This window comes from Pieris napi, chromosome 17 (assembly GCF_905475465.1).
Source record: "Pieris napi chromosome 17, ilPieNapi1.2, whole genome shotgun sequence".
NCBI lineage: Eukaryota > Metazoa > Arthropoda > Insecta > Lepidoptera > Pieridae > Pieris > Pieris napi.
The window spans coordinates 2,353,588-2,374,091 of record NC_062250.1 but is presented as its reverse complement, the minus strand read 5'-3'; the positions used below and the strand labels follow the sequence as shown (position 1 = coordinate 2,374,091).

The 20,504-nt window shown below is 31.5% G+C and overlaps 1 protein-coding gene across 1 annotated transcript in view; it reads left to right on the top strand.

The window, feature by feature from the left end:
- Window positions 1–15,387: 15,387 nt before the first annotated feature.
- LOC125057802 (hemicentin-1-like) overlaps window positions 15,388–20,504 on the top strand; it is a 165,264-nt gene continuing 160,147 nt past the window's right edge. The window contains exon 1 of the mRNA XM_047661704.1: window positions 15,388–15,568. The gene's annotated coding sequence lies outside the window, so the exon portion shown is untranslated. The remainder of the gene's footprint in view (window positions 15,569–20,504) is intronic.

Below are 20,504 nucleotides of genomic sequence, written 5' to 3'. Positions count from 1 at the left end.
TGTACATTTTAAAATTCAAACACATTAAAATGATTAAAAGCTGCCATTAAAAACTATAAACACGAACGCTTTCAACGCGTCATGAAAGTTAGCGGACGACTCATTAAAATTATTATTTGGCGAAATTTGTTTTTCGCCAAATATTTGCAGTGTCATTACTGGAATTGCAATTTTAAACTGTATCATAAATAATATTTCATTTTTATACTGCTGTTAATAACCAAAAAGTAGATAATCATTTAATATAATCGCACATACTGTAATCAGATATAACGATATCTAATAGATTCAATAAAATGAGATTTAATTATGATTTTTTTTTCTCATTTATTATTTAGCCTTTGCCTATTGTGTAATATGTGTGTAAAAGTATATAGTAAAATATATTACACACAAATCTTCCAAGACATCTTTACTAACACTGATATTTTTTTCTACTATTATTATTATTACATTCTTTTTCTCTGGCAGAATGACCAGCGCGATGGTTCGCGTATGCTTCACAGAATAATACTGAGCCAGGGCCAGTTACTACCACGACACACACACATTACCCATTTAAAATGTACCTTTTTTTCATTCCATAATTTTTCTTTTCTGATTATTATTATTTTGTGTGTTTCCTTAGAAATAAATGTTATGTGTGTTTGTCTGTCTGTTATCACACCCAAATGCCAAAGGATAGGATAAGATAAGGATACCGCCCACCGTGCTAGAAGGGTCGCAAGTGCGTTGCCGAACTTTTGAGAATTGGCACGCTCTTTCGAAAGATTTTCCTTTTTATATATAAAAATATATCTCAATCATGGCACCGTTTAACTACAAAGTTAAATCTCCGAATCCTGAACCACTCATTAAGCGAAGCATAGAGCAGTAGACTTTTTAGAGCTTCCAATTCTTTAGTAAACTTTTTTAATCTACTCCTTATGAACGATACTCTATGTGTGGTTGTAAGTGTTATTTATTATATTATTAGGTTTCTACGCGTCGTTATAAAGCAGTGCTAGTCTAGTGATATCAGCGCGACGATTCTAAAGCCGTATGTTCGATCCCCGCCTTACACCAATGGATTTTATGTCTTCGAGCGCTTCTAACACTCGCTCAGGAAAGGAAATCGAGATGGTTTAGACGAAAATTTACGATATGTGCCAGACAGAAGGCTGACCTCCTTGTCTATGAATTAAGAATGATTAAAGAAACTGATGTATTCTGAGGCCAAGACCCATTTAGGGTCGCCTAGATTATTGTTATTCTTAATAACATTTCTGTGCAAATAGTAAACCTGTGTCTCCTTACTGGTTTGAAAATAAACATAATGTAATTATATATGATTTTGTATCCCTGCACAACTCTACCGAAAACAATAAAGTACGGTCTAGTGCAGACCAGCTGACACTTTTTCATAAGATTCGTAACCCACATAATAACCAGGGGTGGTAGATAAAGTAAAAATAAACTAACTTTTCAATGTCCTTCCTAATTGAATTAAAATTCTTATCTAGCATTAATATTACTGTGTAACTGTGTGTGTAATCAATAATTAAATGTTTGCGGTAACATAGATATACTTTAAGTTTGGGTATAATTTATATTGATACATATGATCTGAGAAGTTATAAGCTCCTGAAATACAGTGTTTCTATCAGGCACGATAGGCATTTAAACATTGCTTGTTTCAAGCATCAGCCTAATACAAAGTAGGTAAAAATTTAATAGGTCAAGGAAAAACATACCTACATCAAGCGATCTATTTCTTTTTGATCATTGTCTCGAAGAAGTAGAGGTCCCAAAATTAATGAACCGATACGAAGTGAGAGAGTGTTACAAAAACACTTTCCGCCTCTGGCCAAAAGGACCGACCCTAAACCGAAAATTCTAATGGAAATACAGTTAATGCAAAAACAACTGGGACCAGTTTTTACCGGTTTGATCCGCCTCCAGCTAGTACATTATATACTGTAACTGTTAATATTTGGAATTACAAGAATTTAATTTTAGAGAAAATACTTTGTTCTGTTACCCAAATACTTATTACCGTAATAGTTCGTTAAATCCACCAGAAAATCATTAAAATAAGATCGATCAAATGATCGATAACATGGAAAGTGTAGCAATGTAGCATCTTCTACCGCATTTATCATGTAGAGTGTTCAAAGGACTTGTTCGGTCCTATAGCTGCAGGAGAATTTTATCGGACGTCAAGGCAGAATACAATATACCATCCGTATCACCTCGACGTCCGTCGTTACTCAACTGAGCGTTTTTTAACGCAGTTGTAAATTTATGTTAAGAATTAAAGCATTTAAGAAGAAATTATCTCTTTAATCCGTAACGTGTGATTTTTATGGATAATATTTTAATATAAAGTTTTATTATTTAAATTTAAAATTAAATTATTTAAATTTCTGCTCTTCCATTACACCACTATTTTATAAAAAAGAAACAAAAGAGTTTAGAACATAATAAGTATATTAATAAAAGTACTAGCTATTTTCGTGTCGGAGTATACCTAATTAAATATTTTAATAACTTTTCCATCATTTTCTTATTAGTCTTAAATAGCGTAACCCATTTCTCAACAGTTTTATTGCTTAATAACTGTTATAGTCGGTATAAAACAAGGGTATAAAATATCTGAAGCGTATATAAAAGTAAACCTTAATCCATGCACTTAAAGGTAATTAATTATACAATGGCCAATTGAGAGATATAAGTAAATATTTATTCACAAGTAGTGGCTAACTACCTTTCATTAAAATAATTAATTTCATTAGACCGGACACGAATGTATGTTTAAAAAATTGTATAATTCTTTGGCCTTATTAAATTCCGCAGAAACACAAATAAAATTAGCGGAACTCTTACTTATTTGAGCACGAGATTATGTAAATTTTTACGCATAATTCCAGCGTGATTTAAATAACGAATCCCTATAGAAATGTTTTTCTTAAAAACTCCGCAAATTGTCTGTAAACTTGAGCAAAGTGCTTGTATGTATACCATATGTTGCTTTATTCAAACCTATCTGTGTCTTAGAGAAGTCATTAATAAGGGAAACGAGCATGGTAATTAAAGAGAGCTTTTTAATACTTCACTACTAACGCCCGAACCCAATAATCAATCCACAATCTCAGATTGAAAACTAGCTGATATCGGACCGTGACGGTCGATCGATCTCCTATCTGCATCCCAATAACCAAACCCTACGAAGACAATCCATTTTTGGCGACGGATAAAATGCTCTTTGTCGTTTCATTTTACCTAGTTTTCACTCATGTTTGATAATCAATGTAAACCAAATAAAGTATAAAACCGTACAAATAACATTAAAATATACATGTGTATGTTTAAAACATAACAAACAGTTTTTTTAATTATTTAAAAAACTGGTGTAAGTTAAAATCTGTAAAATAATTAACTGTTGAAATCGAGCTTTCGTCAACTGTCATTTTCATACAAAGGTCTATCCACAGACACCGATACGACCTCCCATGGATAGCTTGTATCAACAGATGGCTATTACAATCCGTCGATTGGTTATTGGCACACCTGTTACAACATTTGGATTAAGATTACTATCTCAGATGGTGGATTATGGATTGAGATAGGTTATTGGGTTCGGGCGTACATGTACTAATAGATGTCAAACTTGGGCACAGCATACAAATCTACAGCTGTGAAAAAGATCGATGAAACAATGTATGATAGGGAAGAAATAAATAATACATCATTAAGAAGAACAACCAAGGTAGTAGATGTTACTATTTCCACTTAAATAAACTTAAGTGAAAATAGGCGGGGCACATGGTAAGAGGAACAGAAAAGTGAATCAAGAAAGTACTAAACTGGTGCCCAAGGTACAATAAACGAAAAAGAGGAAGACAGTTTAGAAGGTGGATATACCAAAGGAAACAGCAGCTACACGGCAGAGAGTGGCACAGTACAGGCTGGAAGGGCGGAATTTCGGGATTTGGAATCTTTGCCAAAAAAGAATTAGGGTAGGTTTGTCAGTGGCGCTACCATATTTTGAGGTCTGTGCCTCAGATTTTATGCTTTATGATATATCTGGTTTATGATCATTTGTTAATCTAATAGGCAAGTAGATGATCAGTATCCTGTGCCCAACAGTTTGTCTGTTTTTGAGTCTAAGAAAAGCCGGTTTCCTCACGATGTTTTCCTTCACCGGTCGAGCGATTTTAAATGCTCACAAAAAAATAAAGTCCAATGGTGCACAGCCCGAAATCAAATTTACTACTACTAATAGACTACAGGGATGAGATCTGCACGCTGAAGCCACTAGGCCAACACTGCTCTTATTGGGTAGGTACATCTTTACAAAAATTACACTTTAAATTCTCATATAAATAAAGTCATTCATTATGTACAACAAACAATTGAACATCACAAACCTAAATGTACCTCTACAATTATATAAATTTAGAATATCTTTATTAGCTTATTTTTAGCAATATTTTTTAAAATGAAAATTAAACTTAATAATAAACCGAAAATATTGCCCCAAGCTAATGTCCAGTCATATTACAAATATATCCTAGTATGTACAGCATCATCTAATTAACAAGATAGGTACATTGTATGCTGAGAGAAACGGGTATTTGAAATAATATAAGACAGGTTACCAAGGACGAAGGAATTTCACATCCTAAGAAAACATTCCATTTCGACCCTTATTTGTTCTGGTAAGACCCAGGGTGTTCTTATAATAGAAAAATTAATGTAAAGATAATATTAAATCTGAAAATGGCTATGGTAATATCATCTAGAATTACTATAATAATTTTGTTGATAACTAATATTTTTGAATTGAATTCGTTATGATTGAAACATGATAACTGTTTTTCAATCAGTATAACTTGTGTTGTAAGGAGTGCCTGACAGTTTTATAATTTTAACTTCAATCTATACTCTGGTTTTTAATTCCGTAGAATTATGATAGCTATGACATGTCAGAGATGGCAAACCTTTTTATCCGGACACATCTTTCTATTTCAATACGAGTCTGAATATCTCAGTCAATATCAGTCTATAGATACATTTTATTGTTAGTTAATGTATCCATTTTAATAAGTTAAAAGTGCTTTAACGGCGAGTGATACTTACGTCCCTTTTCGTCACAAACAGTAAAAACGCACAAGTAAAGCAAACATTTCATTTTTTCAAAAAGCTTTACTTTTTTACCTTTTTGTAGGTAATACGTAAAAAATATGTAGCATTTTTTTATTGCCCTCAAATAAGTCAAATTTGTCCACTTTTCGGTGGAGAACTTTTAGTAGCAACACTTATGAAATGTTGACTATATGAAATTCTACGGAATAAAAAATCAGAGTATAGTAAATGTAAGTACATCTTCGTGTTTTTTATACTGCAATTTTTTAATTACTTACAATAATTTATATATTCAGTCGCACTCTTCATTTCTAAAGTGTCGTGATAGTGGCGCCGAACAACTTCTTCCACTATCCCCTGTATACGGCAAGCCTCTGCGCCTGAGTGATGGTAAGTAAGGGCCGTAAGGGCCTTTACTTGATCGATACGAGCGAGTAGGGGATTGGCCTCGAGATCTGGTGCCCTCCAGTCTGTCACGATGAGTTTTTCTAGACTTTCTGGATCTCTGTGAGTTACATGTCCAAAAAATTCTGGATGAAACTAGAAATGGAAAGTGTCGAAAGACGATTTTTACCTGTGTAATGACATCATAATCACTCACACAATAATATTGCACATGTGTGTATTAGTTATAACCGTTTTTCTTGTTTGTTATGTATTCATGTTCGCCAGTCTAGATCCATCCAGTCCTACCTATCGCTCGCAATAAATAATATATTTTTATTTACCGATTTTTTATCAACACGGATAGGACGTAACTCAACATTGACTATATCAGTCTTACATTTTAACTGTAACACTGTACTGTAACTGTCTCAGTAAGTCCAACTTAATCTGTCCAGGAAATCCTGAGCGTCCGCAATAATTTATATAAAACGTGCTTATTAAGTGATTAATTTAAAGGAGAATTAATTACAATTGGGGTTCACGAGACTCAATACACTTTATCAACCAGCGTTTCTATAAATTAAAGGAATTTTATTTAAACTCGCGTAAAACGGTATAATTAATATTAAATTATTTACACTATAATTACTTGAAAAGTTGTTTAAAGAACTTTATTTCTCATGTCCAAAAAAAATATTTTATTTAAATAAAAATAGTCTAGTCTTCTAGGCTCATTCTGATACGTATCTTTAATGCCCTTTTGAATTGGTTAAACACCATAATATTACGAATTTTAAACGGTAATTGATTAAATAATTGCACACCTTTAATAGACTTTTTCAAATAACTAAAAAATAACATACATTATCCTTACAGACTATGCCAATACGATAATGTCCAGAAAAATTAAATAAAATATACTAAAGGATATGATATTAAACACATAATATACACAATATCGCTACTGAGAATTCACTCTGCGAACATATTATGTCGATAGTGTCGGAGACAGAATTCAGTAGGCGCAACGTCTTTTGATAACGGGCAACAGACGGTTGGGTTACACACTCAAGACTTTCAGTACATAGTAGGCTAACTGTCCTATCTGGTTTCCAATTTATTGTACCCTAAGATAAATAATGTTGGGTACACTAAAGGATAGAAGGGATAGACGCCATACAGTCTGGTATAAAGGTATCGTGTAATTTTTTTAATTATAAAAACATTTATTTCAACGTACCTTAGTAACGAAAATTAACTTTATCTGAGTTAAGGCAGTTGAAATGTTAATTTGGATTGCGACTTTCGGTGCTAAGAGAAAATTACTAAGTTGGAGCATTGCCACACAGCCACCTTGTAAATGGTCTGATTGTTATACACTATGGTAGCATGTAATACGAACGTTTAGGCACCCGTATATTGTGACGGTCTTATGTTACTTTGAGTAATTCATTCTAACGGTAATTGCAAGGTATTAAATTTTTTCGGTGTTTTTTATTGGGATAGCTTTTTGTTTTTTTTGTTCTTAGAAAAGAGTACAATAGAAAACAATATGAGTAAATCAGTCTACCAATCTAAAAATTGACATCATGTGTGTAAGAAAAGACCAACCTTTGACCTCAACGGATATCAAGACCAAGGGTATGTACACCTCATCATTTAGCAAGGCATCGTATTGTTGATAGTCATATTTATGATTGACGAGCTTCCCTGAGGTCGTAGGTTCGATCCTTGGCTGTGCACCAATGGGCTTTCTTTCTATGTGCGCATTTAACATTCGCTCAAATGGTGAAGGAAAACATCGTGAGGACACCGACATGTCTTACAAAACGTCGACGGCGTGTGTCAGGCACTGGATCGCCTATTAGATTAAAAATGATCATGAAACAGATTCAGAAATCTGAGGCCCAGACCTAAAGAGGTCGTAGCGCCACTGATTTATTTTTTAAATAAAACACAAGTTTCGTTTACGACTAAAATCTCCTAATGATGTCAATTATCTTCTTTCATAATCTATAATATTAAGATTTTATATTTATTTAATATTTTTTTATTTATTTACACTTCGTTTCAATAAAAATAAAAGAAACACAATACATAAAAATTATAAGGGATGCAACGGGCGGCCTTATCGCTAATAAGCGATTTCTTCGCTCTAATATCGTGTGTAGTTTCCTTACCTTTTACGTGAAATTGGCATAATGTTAAAACAATTGAAATAGAAAGACCAGGGGTCATAGACTGGCTTTTATTCAACTGTTTCAAACACGCAAAACTAGTTTTATTTGAGTTCAATCACACAGCTCAGCTTTAAACATTGGTATGTAAAGAATTCAATAATGAGATATTGTTCTACTACTACTGTGAAGTCATACAACCAATCTGGATTAGCGGCTTCGTCAGATTTACAGAGATTATCCGCTGGGCCAGCGGAAACTTACCTATTATGAGTTTGTTCACATTTTACTACGTATTATTTATTTAACGCATAGTATAATCAAAAATGAGATTTTTATTTAAGCTTGTTGGGTCGAAGAGCCAGTGGTGAGTTTGGGAGTGAGTGTGTTGAAATTCATAAAACGATGGTCATCATATAATATAAGATTTTCAAAAATAGAATAGACTAGAAGAATAGAATAGACAGAATATGACGGTTTAACATAAATCAGTTTTAATATTTCTGTCCACCGTTGCCTTGACTTATTAGACAACACCAATACTACTTAGGAATAAAACTAACTACTTCAAATTAAACGTTACAAAGAAATTGTACAAAGAAGTTGTAGCTGTGTGGGTAATGTTAACATGTATGCATCGTTGCCTGTGATGTGCGAGGATGATCTTCGGTACCATTTAAAAGAACTATTTTTTGATAAACTCAGTGAAACATCCACTTATTATATCGTTATATGTTCATTGAAATAAAACTTTTTTAACTGATAAAAACTCGAATTTAAAACAATATTCACTAATAAATTATACTCTCCATTTAGTCAAAGTCTTTTACCTTAAAAAAAGATTTCTCAAATTATAATTTGTAATCAATATTTTTTTAACAAATTTAACCCTCTCGAATAATTCGTATTTGTGTTTATTTTTATTCTTACTTAGAGTTCTACAAAGAACGGTTGGTTGTTGTTGATACATAACTTTCTAAAAATAAATAGTAAGAGTTACCATACCTCGATGTTACCTTGATTCTAACTTAAAAACGAAAATAAGTCTTTCATTTTTAACCATTTTCTTAAAAACAAGTTTTTCACGCTCCAAAACTTTAAATATTCATATGTAATACACGACTGTCGTCGTCATGACAACTATATTAATTGTTTGCAACGAACCTATCGGGAAATACCCGATAATTTTGAAGCTCGAGTGGTATTCGGGGGATTATTTTTCCGACCCAAATGTCGGCCAATAGAATTGCACCATGAGACGAAATGTACAGTTAACAAATAAGAATTTCATAATGAATAAAACAACTACTTAATACTTTTCTTGAAGCAACGACCAGAGAAAATTTTCACAAAAAATTTTCAGTATAATACCATGTAGGTTGTACCACGTGACGTCGAATGGTGCAATTCTATTGGCCGACATTAGGGTCGGAAAAATAATCACTAATAAACTTAAACAACATCTTCTCAACCTGTACTATGCTTTAATGAAAATTATTCTTATTGTGCGACAATAGTTTAATTAAATTATATTAAGTGTTATGTAGAAATTTTTACGTCAAGTACTGTTAATATGTCAAATGGAGACTACCTGCCCACGATACACGGATTTATTATGTATAGTAAATATTTTTTAATTCTTTAAGTTAAATCAGAAATAGTTCACTACACGCATTCACTATATTTTACACGATTGCAGGCGTTATTAAATAAGTAAAATTGGCAAAAATCTAAACAATTTTATATGCATCAAAATCACAACGAAATGATGAAATCAAAAATGATTATCAGTGGTGTCGAAAATTATGGGTTAACCTCAATAAAATTAATAAAAAAAATATATTTCGGACATTTACACAATTAATAAATGTTACTTAACATTTACATTATTACATTAATAAATGTAACTTATACAAAACAGATTTCACTTTAAAAATTAACGGTTAAAAAGAGTCATTTGTTTTCGTGGTCATTGGTAAAAACATGGTATAATAAAAAAGTATTATTATCATAGAGTTTTTATGAATAATAAGGATTTTTTCATTTAAAAAGCCCTCAAGCTAAGGTTTGTTTTTGTGCTTAAATTCAGAGAACATATTAATTAATTAAATTTTGCTTAAGCGACGTAGCTGGTAGCAGTTCTTGGAATCAGCTTGCATATTTCATTTTAGTTCAAAAGATATACCCAAGCAATTTAAAAGAAAGATATTAATGTAATTAAGTTAGTTTTTATATAGTTTAAGTTAAAGTCATATATATTTATATTTATTTTATAGAACAGAGGGCAAACGGAAAGGAGGTTTAAGATGTTAAGTGCCCATGGACACTCTCAGTAACAGAGGACTCGCTAGTGCGTTGCCGGCCTTTTAAAAATTGGTACTTTCTATTCGAAACTAATATTATGAAATTAATATTATAAGTTTTAATTATCTTAGTGCCGAAGTTAAGGTGCCTCAAAACATAAGTGCTGATGTCCTTTAACAAGATATCAACAACATCTTAGAGGTCTCTTCTTTAGCATAGCATAATTTTTAGATATACATAGGCAGCTAGTTTTTACACACAAATAGTTTTTATACAACATCGAAAAAGGTTATGACATTTTTTATAGAGCCAGGGTTTAGGTGTAATGTGCATATTTTCGTAATAGTACATGGAAAATGTAATATAAACCCTATTTTCTCTAATGCAATTGCAAATTCATTCATACTAGACTACGGTGAAATTATTTTGGCATTGGCGTGGTAGTTCGGTTGGATTAAAAGAATGCCTACGACCGGAACGTAAATATTATCGCTAAGGTCACTTATGTTGAAATCATAACAAATTATTAAATAAATCTCAACTATACACTGAGCGATCTATCAAAACGATACGAAAAAATATTACAGTGATTATAGTAACCCATAATTAATCGTAAAGTTCCTTTAAGTATTAAACATAATCACGAAACATGTGCTCAGCGAGAAAGGGACTCCGAGTTGCTTTTGTCGTTTCTAAAATTGTATGTACCGCGCAAATTTCCTAGAATTAGCGGTCTAAATACCTAACTAAGATAAATGTATCTTTGTAATAATAGATAATCACGTTATGAAACTTGCAAGTAGCATCATATGACTTTGTGAACTTTATTTATTAACACTTCGATGCATGTACAGAAATATAATACAATAGACATAATTAAATATTGTGAAAAAGCGTGGGTTGCTCGATAGACGAAAAATATGGCACAGAGCGCCCCACGCTTTTTCACAATAATACCAGTATTTTTTGTTCATTACCATTTTCAGCCTAAATTAGGAATTATTTTTCACTTTTTAGTTTGATGTGCTTTAAAAGCGTGTTTTATAGTTTTTTTTTTAACTATATTTATTTTCCACTTTTTAGTCCTAGCAGCAATACGTGTTGTCTCAATTTAATCGTATTGCTTTGTCGACTTAAAAACAAATTTCATTGTTTTTTCGAGATAAACCTATGAAATTATAATATTGTCGCTGATTCTTATATCTATAAGTGTACAAGGTTTGAATTAAATCTGTCCGTTTAAAGTGGGTCAAAATCGAGTCCGAAGGAGTCTGTTACATACATACATACATACAGGTGAAGCTAATATAAAGCGTGTAAAAAAGGGGCAACTGGCAGCCTTATCGCTTTCGAGCGATCTCTTCCAGGCAAAAATAATAAAAAAATAATGCTGAAATGTGCATAGTTAGTGACCCTCATAGTAACTGGTGGTTGGAATATATTTAATAATGAAACCTATCTTTGGAAATTCTAAAACAACAACTTTAACAATAATCTTCATAAAAATGCTTTTAAGTTAACTTTAGTACTGATAATGTTTTAATATTAACGAGCATCTCTATACACTACTATACACACGATGCAACTGATAGTAAGTTCAGATAGTGTTCAGCGAAAAACCTTTCACACCTGAAAGAAAAGCCTCTTTTCGGGACGTTCACTCAGAATTGTGAAAAAGAAAATGCACATTTTTTTGTGAAAATTCTAGAACAATATCAACTACGGAGTTAAGGTTAGAAATTGAACCACTTTGTACTATAATGAGTGCCATGTTCGACTCCCGCCGTTACACACAAAATCTGTCAAGTATACTTTTATACGTGAAATGCGTTATGATAATAAGTTAATGGTGTTCGTGGTAATAATTTACTTTATTTATAACATGTTATTAAGTTTTAAATTTGTATGTGTTATTGCGTCCCTGAGTTAAATAATTAAAACAAGATACTCTTCGAATTAATATCAATCTAATTATTTATTTCTAATAGTAAGGCTAATATGCCAAGATATAACTGCCTACGCAGTTTAGTGGTTTATATAGTCATAGGTCCTGCATTTGACTCCCTTTGAGCTATCAAAATTTTCGCATTACCAAGTTATTATTTTCGATCTTAGCGCTGAAAATCACGATTAGCCTTTAATCTATGAATACTACTTAGATAAGGGAAAATTGCCTAAAAGAACCTGTGAGAATTTATTTTTTATTTATTAACGCACCACAGAAAAAAATCGCTCATAGCCTTAGGGCTGATTGCAAATAACCGCAGAAAAAATATTAACACTTCGTTGCATGTAGAGAATATAATACAATTGTCATCTATCTTCTTATATATATATATATATATATAATGAAAATGGTCTTCGTTTGAGGCTTAATCACGCCTAAACCACTGATCGTATCGACATGAAACTACCACCATTCGATGCGAAATTTTTCCTAGATTGTTTATGGCTATTTATTTATTAAATTCCAACGTTCCTTCATTTTTATTGCTGTTTTACTTTTATGAAAATTTATCCATACGGACTTCACCGCGGAAACATTCGGGGAGGCTTCCTAGAACCTCTAAACGTCAACATCTGTTAAAAACTCGATTTTCGAAATATTTCAATTTTCTTAGCGGGAAGTTAAAAAGAAGAATAATAAAAATATGAAAATAAAATAAAATAATGAAACATAAAATTTATTTTAATTCGTCCAGCAAAGCGGGCGCGAAACGGCTAGTATTTAAATAAAAAGGAGGGCTCTCCCAGTAACCACTCTCTATGTGCAGTTTGCCTTTTGAGTCTAAAGTAATATAAATACAGCTTCCAACAAAGAGATTTTAATAGGTCAGTTTTGTTTTTTAGATAGTTTCTAACATCCACTATCATATTTATGGATAAGCTTCGTATATTCTGAATAAAATAAACAAAATGCCTTTTTGCGAAAAAACTGTGTGAGTAACGAATTGTTCATATTTGCGAGTATGTATTGTTTGGTCATACAATGTGGAATCTAGACTTTTATTTAGAAAAAAAGACTATTACTCAGCATTTTTAACGAGCGTTTAACATATTAGAAATTTAGAAAGAGCATAAATTACTATACAGCTTTAATGTCCAGACATATTTCTATGTCTGTTTAATCACTTTTCATTATTACAATGAATGGCAGATTTTTATGTCTGGCAAGTATTACGTAAGCACTTAGAGGGTAGAAGGGGGGTTGACTTAGACTTTCTTATTTGGTGATTACGTCTATTACGTCAACAATAATTATTAACATTTTTACACATATTACTCACACATTGTCTATGCTTGAAACAGAAATGCATTTTCGAGGATTCCTACAAAAAATTATTACGTTTATGAACTATTATTTTTGAAAGCTTTTCTTACTTTTGCTGACAAGAGGAGGGGGGGGGGGGGGGGATAAATTGCAGTAAATCTGATTACGTAATACTTGAACAGGGGCCACATGCGTTTTCTCAATACCTACAGTAGGGGCAAGTGTGAATCCCATAAATATTAAATAGAAAGTTCATTTTCAATTTCATAGAATTATTTACTTAGCTACTTGTAAGCTACTAGTTATTCTTATCTATCTCTATTCAAACGAACAGTAACCAAATGCTTTCCGAGCCGCACTGTAAGATTCATTACAGCTTTAAGCATTTGTAATCGTGCTAATTAATCAAGTGAGCTACCTCAAGCCTTGCTTAAGGCTGCCAACAGTTTTTGCTGTTCACAAGGGCTTGAGTTTGAAAATCGTTGTTATTTTCACGGCAGACTAACCGCATTGGATTCCATTAATGTCTGCTAACGACCGGACGCGTTTCGAATTGGGGTAAAAGGGTTGAGTGGTCTCGTACAATCGTTCTGATAAAGGGATGAATTGAGCTTTGAACGGTTTTAAAGATGTCCCGTAGATTAATTTTAGCGCCAATGAACTAAAAATCTTGTTTCGTGCAATTACATTTTATTGGGTCCGACCTGGTCTTATCTAAGTTGTTAAACTTGGAGAGTTTTATTGCTGAAATATCTTAACGGGGCTTGAGTAATTTGTTCCGATATTTTATATTCTGAACAGTTGAAATTTTGCAAAACAAACAAAAAATAAGAAGTAAAATGTGCGAAGCAACCGTATTATTTACGTTAAATTAATTATAGTTCAGTTCAGGGAATTTTCAGTGAAGCTTTGAGTGAAACTTCAGAATTGATTTTTGCGGTCCATAGTAAGGTTTCCTAAGACATTTTTTTATACATGTGTCTTCACTAAGACATCATGGACATTACGATCTAGCCTAACTTAAGACTTATAAGATTTTAAGTCTAACCTAATTTATTAAAAAGGATATTTAACATAAGAAAGTGTCCAATAACACTAATTATAGTCTGTATTAAAGGGAAGACACTCTGTTCTTGTGTTCTATTTTTTCACTAGCTGTTAGCACTTAATACTAACGTGCACTAACACTAATTCACTAATTCAAATGGTTTTGTCCTTTTCAGTCTTCTAACCAGGCCCGTGGTGTCAAAGAGTTAAATAGCCTCGACATTCACGTGATGTTGGAGCCTATGTTCGCGGGCTCCGGCAGTCTTTTTTATTAATGTTGCGACGTCCTCTCAACATTATACGTTATTTATTCACAAAACTACATCCTTACAGTACCTAAGCCAATTCGAAAATGTCAAAATTAAATATATGATATTAAATACATAAGACACAATATACAATATACGCCACTGTGAACATACTCTGTAAATAAAGATGTCGATAGCAATGAAGAAGCACTTGATTTTTATCGCCGAGCCTCAATGATTTCTTTGGAGTGTTTAAATGTTTAAGTTTACCTGATTTTAAGTGAATGTTATTCATAAATAACTAACTTTAGTCCATAGACTCAAACTGCAAAATTTAGACTTGGAATGAAAACCATGATTTCCGTATATATATAGTTATATATGTTATTTAAAACAAAAATTAAAAAAATTAAAAATGTTATTAAATTATACATTTTAAGAAATGTATAATTAAATTTGTTATGGAAGAACTGGGAACTGGTATTTTTTTTACTTAAAAGGGTTCCCACATCTTACACATTGTAATGCGTACTTATAATGAATAAACACATTTTTATCTTTTTTATAATGAGCGCTAAATGTCTGTCTCTAACAACCAATCGTATCAGTTAGCTGACGATGTATGTAATAGTAACGGTAAGAAGTACTTTTAACCGGTTTAAACAATACTTAAGCATGTTACGATACATTTTCTCATCTTGTACGTTCAAAAAACTTATGAGAAATCATAGGAAAACTTAGGTAGATAGTGTCAATTGGAGCCGCGCCTGCGCTGTCCGTATTTCGTCCGTGCCTAGTGTGCGAGCTTTAGTAATTGGCCGATAGCGGTTCGGTTTAAACCTGTTTCAGCTGTATGCTGTCACTTTCCTGTGTTTACGCGGTGTGCGATCATGGTGAACTTTAGGACATTCTGTGTATAAAATTGTGTGTAACTTTTTCGTATTGTGTGTGTATATAAAACTGACTCGGATTAAACTTTTTGTGTTAAGATGTGGATTTTACTTTGGGTAAGCTTTTAAATTATTAAATTGAATAATCGGTTTTAAATATTGGTGTAAATATTAACTAAACTAAAATCGAATATCAACTGACTAAAAGATCGTTTTTTTTTTAAATGTATAATACAATATATTACGTCAGAATTATATTTTAGCCACCAAATACTTACTGGAGTCTTATACTTTCATATGATTAAAAGATAATAAAAAATATAATTAAGTTTATTAATAAAAAAAATTTATAACTAACATACATTTTATAACAGTTTATAATACTTATAATTGTTATATGCGTTATAGTACATTCAAATTGTGACTTTTATATTTTTATACAGTTTTAGCAAATAATAATGTTTTAAAAGAAACTGTATGTAATATTTATTAAATTAATATAAAAGGGGTTCTGAAAATTATAGAATTAAACTCAGTTCTTCGTATGCTTTCTTTGTTTTTAATGCAATTCTTGCTTCATACTCCGCACTCAGTAGGTCTAATTCTAATTCATATTCCTTTTGGAAGTAACGTTTGAATCAACCTTATATAGCTGAAATGGCATTATATCATTACAACGATATTCAAATGCAAAAGCTCACAGCTTAAGTAATCAAATAAAGTATAGGATATTTTCCAGTTAATCGAAGCATTGTGGCTGGTGCTCTTGAGACTTAAATCTGAAGGCGTATTAGGTTTTATTGTAGAGCAATGATCTATGGTGAAAAACTGATCCGTACATCCAATTGAGTTATACGCTGTTAGCTTGAAATTTAATATGCTGGTGATAAAAAATGGTACAATTGACAGTTCGTCATAGTCGTAGAATAGTGACGGATCTGACAAATTGTATACTTAACAGGGCAGCCATTTCAAAATAATATAATCATGTTAGTTTTTGTCATAACTATTTTAATTCATATTCTGTTATTATGAAAATTGGCAAACAAAAGGGTTAGTTTTGTAACAAAATAAAAACAATAACATTAAATTACACAGTTTTTTAGAAAAATCACATGTTTCTATCAAATCACTTTACCGACTGATTAATTTGAAATTTTGAAACATGGATTTTTTTAATGTAGCCGTAATATTTAGTCAATGTAGTATCCAAATATGATAAAAAGTGGTTTTTGTTTTTTTTTTCAAATCCGACATTGTTCTACGATCATGACGAGTTATCGAATTGACCAACTGAACACCGTCGTATTTCTATGCCATTTCGTATCACTGTTAAGGTGTAACGGGAATATGAAAACATAGATGTTAATATCTATAAAGAATTTCGTTTGTCGAAATTCTCTGATATACATTTGAAATCATGGATGATTTCCGGAGCTGAGTCAACGATTACTCATGTAGTTTGCGTGTTAGTAAATTTTTACAATAATATCTTTTGATCTGTTTGTCTGACTTAAGTATGTGTAGCCTTCTGGTTGTACTATAGATGACTTCAGATGTGATAGATTCTCTCATCGATTAAAATTGGATATCATAAGATGTTCCCCTTTTAGCCGAACATAATAATATTAATGAATTACCATATTTCATTATGTTATCATCTTTTGGAGATAGTTCAACAGTTTCCATAAATGCGCTTCTTGACTTATAAAAACTAATTAGAAATATAATTAATACACAATTATATCTGGCCTTGCTTCATAATTAAGAACGGTTTATGTTTTTGGGAATATTATTAGTGGTATTTTTAAAACATTAAATCCACATAACGTCAAAAGAATCCGATTGCTAGGTTGCAGTTTCCTTATTCCTTGTGTAGTTTTATTTTATCAAGTACCTGTATCAAGTTTATCTAATGACTTTGACCATAGAAAAATAAATATAGATAAAAAATGCCATACATATTTGCCATACATATTTGCCATACTCTATTTTCTTAAATAGATTTCTTAGCCTAGGGGTTGACAATGATATAGGTTCAGATTCCTGCTATGCACCATTGGGTTTATCTTTCTATGGCCCATCGACCTTTTTTACTTCTAAATAAATTGATCAAAGGAAAACATATAGAAATTCTAATTATGTTTGAAAATGAATTCCTAATATAATGCGGTTTCTTTTTCCATATATATATTAAGAGGTATATAATAATAGTTACATAATATTAAAAAAACTCTGTTACTAATATATTTATGTTAAGAAAATTTATTGTATGATGTTAGCTTATTAATAAGAGACGCCTTAATTGAGACTTGAATAGCTTTTAAATAAATTATGAATAGTGTTTAGACTTACTCCAAAATAAACGTTTAGAAAATCTCAAATGAGCTTCATTAGCTGCTTTATTTAGCTAGCTACTGTGTTATTAAAATGGCTATTTTAAGTGGGAATCGAAACTCTCTTAAGGTAACTCTGAAAAAGTAACGACAATTACTGTTGTCGCCTGGATCTTAAAATAGATAAAACCTAAAGATAGATAAATTAAAGTTTATAGAAACAGCAATGTATTCACTAGATACGTTATTATTATTTATGGATTTTCAAATTACCTTTAAACTATTATTCGCAAACATCATTGGACTTAAATTAAAAGTTTATCACACATCAAAATATATACAAATAAAATAGCCTCTATTATTTATGGATTGTGTATTGATAACTGCATTCGATTTTTAAAAATACACAACACAATTACAATCAGAGTATCATTTTTAAAACATTTTTTTTTTTGTACGTTTTCATATAATGTGCGAACTTTACAACACGTATGGTATTGCTATATTTTTTAAACAAATAGAACAGCCATTTGCAAATTACCGATTAATAGTAACTAATTATTGAGCTTAAAAATGAAATTTAATGGCTTTGTACTACGTACGCATACTATATTTTTAAATTAAACACTACCAGACGACCTTACAATTTGTAACTGGCCACAAATAATATCAAGCCACAAATATGATATTGTTATACAGTGTTATACAGTTCTTACTTTTTCCTCATACATATAACTAATAAGAAAACATCATTCAAATTTCGTATTAAATGTATTGATATGGGATGCAGATTTGACCTTCGTACGGTGAAGGAAAACATCGTGAGCAAACCGACATGTCTTAGACTCAAAAAGTCGACGGCGTGTGTCAGGCACTGGAGGCTGATCACCTACTTGCCTATTAGATTTTAAAATGATCATGAAACAGATTCAGAAATCTGAGGCCAACAACTAAAGAGGTTGTAGCGCCACTGATTTTTTTTTAATTGTGTATTAAGTTGGTCGGTATATAATAAATAAATAAATAAACTTTGCTCATACGATGAATAAAAGCTTGACGACTTTAAAGTCGCCGCAATTTAAAATTATTATTTATAAACTTATATTTAGATTAGTAGTACTCCCCCGTATGTGAAAGAAAATATTATATTATGATTATTTAAATAATATTGTATTAAATAAAAAAAATATAAAATTGTTGTTATATTGAACATTTTAATCCCCTAAAAGTAATTTATAAATATTTTATGAACTTCGCTTACTCACAATTAAAACCGCTTTTGAATAAAAAAACTGGCAATTAGGAAACCATTTAAATTCATTTATTGTAATGTTTTGGGTGGATAATTGGACCAAATTGTGTTTAAATTGGGGAACATTTTGGAATCTGATTTTGAATTGACTATATGAATTTTTCAACTTATTGGAGGTATTCAAATTGTATCTATCCAATTTTACATAATATTTAATTACTGCCCTAGCATAAGTTAGACATGATATTAAATCACGCTAAGCCATAAGTTTATGATCACAGAGTCAGAGGTCCTACGTTCGATTTAGGTCGAAATTATTTATTTGTGTTGGACACCTTAGAGATACTGGTGAAATAAAATAACAACGTAAATACATGTTTCACTATGAAGTGTTTAAATTTTTATTTGTGTATAAGTCTTTAGTTCAGATAGAATACGTGTTTTTTTCATATACATATTATCTTTGATCTTATTTCATAGAGAAGTGTTGGCCTACTGGCTTCAGCTTGCGACTTCCATCCCTGAGGTCGTAGGTTCGACCCCCGGCTGTGCACCAATGGACTTTCTATGAGCGCATTTAACATTCGCTCGAACGGTGAAGGAAAACATCGTGAGGAAACCGACATGTTTTAGACCCAAAGAGTCGACAGCGTGTTTCAGGCACTGGAGGCTAATCACACACCTAAAGAGGTTGTAGCGCTACTGATTTATTTATTTATTTCAGCTTTAGATAAAAGTACTAATAAATTTAATAGCTATCATTTTGTATCACCAAACAGTATAGATTTGAATGTATTAAACCTTACGTATTAAATTTGACCTTGGTGAACGCCCTGTCTTGTACACCTATTATTCAAATTTCAATCAATTATAGTCCCTCGCGTGTAGGAAATAAACTACAAAATAGAATTTGTTTTATTGAAGTTTTGTTGACCACAGTTTCGCGTGACTACTATTCACGCAAACTGACCACTTATATACCCATATTTTTTGTATGGAAACAATTTGTCAATTTCCTCACGTGAGCAAAAATAAGTTGATTGTATGAAGGTAATTTAATTTCATTTTAAGGGAAATGCGGCCAATTATTTTATTCGAAATAACTGCTAACAATTATTGTCTGATTTATCCTTTTTGGTGTGGTACATAAACATTCAAAACATATTTCCTATGATTTTAAATTCTAGGAACACGGATTCTATGTAATTTCACAGTTACATATACATTTGTCTGCGTTGAAGCATCAATTACTCACTTCTAAATGCGTATTAAAAATTGTCATAGCGCCCTTTACGAAAGGTTTACTAATTCGTAAAGGCCAAATGGATATAATAGGATGAATCTACGTACGCTAAGTATATAATATGAATAACTGGACAAACAAAACTATTAACAGTATATAATAGAAAAAGATGTTTGCCATCGGGGATTACAATAAACATCTAGATACAAACAAAAATAACAA